The sequence below is a fragment of the Nanorana parkeri genome, unplaced genomic scaffold, assembly GCF_000935625.1.
Source record: "Nanorana parkeri isolate BGI_ZX_2015 unplaced genomic scaffold, ASM93562v1 scaffold1178, whole genome shotgun sequence".
In the NCBI taxonomy this organism is placed as follows: domain Eukaryota; kingdom Metazoa; phylum Chordata; class Amphibia; order Anura; family Dicroglossidae; genus Nanorana; species Nanorana parkeri.
This window is the reverse complement of record NW_017307446.1, coordinates 71197-75132: the sequence shown is the minus strand read 5'-3', so window position 1 is coordinate 75132 and position 3936 is coordinate 71197. Positions and strand designations below refer to the sequence as shown.

The following is a 3936-nucleotide window of genomic DNA, read 5'->3' as shown; positions in this document are numbered from 1 at the left end:
GGGGGGGGGGGGGGGGTTAGCCTTTAATGTCACTTTAAGGTTACCTGATATGTCTGATAACTGTAAAATTATATAAGTGCTAGAATTTAAGTGTACAGTAGAGCTCTGACAATTGGATTACAAGGGGCAGAGCTTAGCAGCTGATGAAGATAGGGCTGATTCTCAAAATGGTCAAAAGATGAGGCACCATGCACAGGCTTAACCCATGAACCAAGGGGGTCCATGCAAGTATCTCCACTTCAGAGCTGTTGCTAACTCACAAAAGTTTAGGAAAGGTCAGATTGACTTCAGTGCTTACTGACACATACATTATTGACAAAGAAAAAATATGGAAGTGCCACCTTCTGTGAAAGACAAGCAATACTGTGTTTTGAGAAAGGTATGTTATTGGCAATGTTAAAGGCAATTATATGGACTGTGCGTTCTGGGAAAATTTATTGTACTGATGTACTAGGAGAAGGATTTGTGACTGAAGCCAGGGCTGGGACTGCTTGAGCTATACTTTACACTAGCAACCAGTGGTCTTTACTGTCATTTCATGAAAGGGTAGTCTACTGTGACTGTCCGGTACCATGTATGGTAGTTTGGCGAATATCACACAATGGTGAGCGCTAAGTGACCACTCCTGAAGCTGACTTTAACATAAAAGGACAATCTTTATTCACTCAAAGGTCAACAATCCATGTACTGTAACCTGCTTTTCTTCAGCATAACGAAACATAACAGTTAATTTGACTTTCATCAAAACATCATGTTTTGGTCTCACCGAGATCTGTCTGTCCCATACACTCCCAGTGTGATAGTCCCAGGACTTTACCGTATTTCTCTGCAAATATAGACCTCAGTATCGCTCAGTAGCTTTCCTCAAAGTGCTCAAAGTGTTTCAGTGCTCACAAGTCACTGTCTCTCAGTCTCTCCAACAGGTCCCTTGGGTGTCACTGACCCTCACGACCTCTCCCAGGCTTCTGCGGCTGTACCACATGTGCTCGCACACGCAGCAGGGTATGTCTGTGGCCGTGTGCCTCCTGCACACCCACAACTCCCCTGTGCTCTGGTCCAAAAACTCTGATAAGGCTTTTCTCAGGCACCCTTTACTGATTGATCAGGTCATTGGCAACACCTGGCCCCAGGACTAGAGATTCCATTCCTGATACATTCTGGAGAACCTGGAAGAAACTGAAAAGCCAGCTTCTTCCCTGCAAAAGTATTCACATCCTAGAACCTCTCAGCCACTCTGACTGAGATTTCTCGGTGACTGTGTTGCCAAATTACATTGTAGCATTGCCACTCACCTCTACGCCTGGTGCAGCACAAGTAGCATAAACGTGACATCATGATAACATAATTGTGGTCATGGTGCCATTATGTCTCTGCATGCGTGTTGAATCTGTCTACAGTTGTGTCTATCTATCTATCTATCTATCTATCTATCTATCTATCTATCTATCTATCTATCTATCTATCTTTCCATGACGCATATATATATATAATATATATAATGGTTGTAGCCTGGGGAAAAGCTGCAGGAGACAGTTAGAGACTGGGGATACACCACATTTGACTGCTATTTAAGAAAATCATAGAAAAATACATTAAAAGAGAAAAGGGAACATAGAAGACAGATAAAGAAATAAACTTAACCATTTAACTAGTAAAAGTCAGTGTAATTAATGCTTTTCCATTACTGAGTTCTAGTTATTGTATACTATGGCCAGCAGTGGAGATTCCTCCATCTACGCTGTTTACTATGAATGGGGGAATTGACTGCTTTTGTCTCATTCAGCCTACTCACTGAACAAAAGAGACAGCTATGACCAGTAGTGATGGGCTTGATGTTCGAGCTGAATGTGAGTTCAACTCGAATATCAGCAGTTTGTGTATTTGGCGAACACACGAACTGTCAGGGCGTTCGGCGGGCTATTCGCCCGCCAAGCTCCCCGCAAGGCACTGTGCCTTGGGAGCCCTGATTGGCTAAAGCCTTGTACCCCGAATACAGGTTAGGTGCAAGACTTTACCCAATCAGTGCCCAAAGAATGACTTTGCCAAATCATGGCTCACATGTTACAACTGTAAACAGTTGGGCGTAGGTAGCTGTCACTGCTAGCTCCGGCCAATTTTTTATATGTTGCCGGCATCTGTCAAAATGCCATTCTGGGGGGGGGGTTCTTGTTTTTTTTTTTTTTATTATTTCTATTTATTTTCTATTGTTTTATTTTTTATTTCGTTGAGTCGTCGTCCTCGTGGACAACGTCGGACATTGTGATTCATGGTGGATTACGTCGGTGGATCCATTTTTAAGAAAAAAATAAAAGACTTGTCAAAAACTTTTGTTTTTTTTTTAAATAAAGGATTTTTTCAAAAGTCTGGTGTTTTTATTTACAATTTGATTTAACCCTTTAGTGAATGGGTAGGGGTAAAAGTACCCCTTACCCATTCACAAGGGGGGGGGGGCGCATCAGGGTTTGATCTGAATAAGCCCCCTGCCCGCACCCCCACAACCAAAGCCCCAGGGCTTGTGGGGAAGAGGCCCTTGTCCCCATTGGCACAGGGACAAGGTGCTTTTCCAGTGGCAAGTTCTGTTACATATCTATGGTATATGCTCAATTGTATTGAAAAAGGTAAATAATAAAGCTGTGGCACTATTCTTGTTTTAGCCAAGCCATGTGCAGCATGCATATCAGACTGTGTGCTTGTGTTTCTCTGTGAGGCTGTGCAAGAAGTTCCAACAATAACGCAAATATCTAATCAGCCAATCAGATGTGCGTAGATCAAGAAAATCTGCTGAAGTTCAAACCAAGCATTAGAATGGGGAAGAAAGGTGATTTTAGTGACTTTTAACATGTTATGGTTGTTGGTGTCAGACAGCCTGGTCTTAGTATTTCAGAAAGTGCGGATCTACTGGGATTTTCATACACAACCATCTCTAGGGTTTACAAAGAATAGTCTGAAAAAGTGAAAATATCCAGTGAGTGGCAGTTCTCCGCCCGAAAATGCCTTGTTGATGCCAGAGGTCAGAGGAGAATGGGCAGACTGGTTCAAACTGATAGAAAGGCAACAGTAACTCAAACAACCACTTATTACAACCAAAATATGCAGAATACCATCTCTGAACACACAGCACATTGAACCTTAAATCAGATGGGCTACAGCAGCAGAAGACCACACCGGGTGCCACTCCTGTCAGCTAAGAACTGGAAACTGAGGCTACAATTCGCTCACCAAAATTGGACAATAGAAGTTTGGAAAAACGTTGCCTGCTCTGATGAGTCTTGATTTCTACTGTGTTATTCGGATGGTAAGGTAAAAATTTGGTGTAAACAACATGAATTAATGGATCCAATCTGCCTTATTTCAATGGTTCAGGCTGGTGGTGGTGTAATGGTGTGGGGGATATTTTCCTGGCACACTTTGGGTCCTCTAGTACCAACTGTGCATCATTTAAATTGCAACAATACTGAATATTGTTGCTGACCATATCCATGCTTCTATGACCACAGTGAGCATCAGCAGCGCTCAGTAAAAGGGCTCATTGCCCACCTCCAGCTGCTACTATAGTGCTGGGAGCATTTGTGATGGGGGAAGTTTACATTGGCCAAGTGGTGAGAGAGATGGGCCCACTTCCAGAACTACTAACAGCTCTTCTTCTGATGCCTGCCCTCTCGCCACACTGCCAGCATCACCCACCCTGCTGCTGCAGTGAAAGAGGAAGATGACAGACATAGGAAGTGCTGGCAGGTGTTGGAAAGTCTACTCTGTCTACCACTTTTGCCTTGTAGTACATTTTGGTAATATGCCTCATTTGTTCCGTGGCATTCATACCAGCAATAGCACTTCCTATTGCAGGCTGACAACACTAAACCACTGCCTCACAATTTGTGAGCAGCATTGCCAGTTTGCCAGGTGTTTGGTTAGGCTACTTTGCCAGCCCCAACCCCT

The 3936-nt window shown here is 43.4% G+C and overlaps 1 long non-coding RNA gene across 1 annotated transcript in view; it reads left to right on the top strand.

Moving 5' to 3' along the window:
- The window catches only part of LOC108796835, a 23983-nt gene that overhangs the window by 15805 nt on the left and 4242 nt on the right, over nt 1-3936 (top strand). The window contains exons 2-3 of the long non-coding RNA XR_001941836.1: nt 1997-2001; nt 2078-2083. This is a non-coding gene — a long non-coding RNA (uncharacterized LOC108796835). The remainder of the gene's footprint in view (nt 1-1996; nt 2002-2077; nt 2084-3936) is intronic.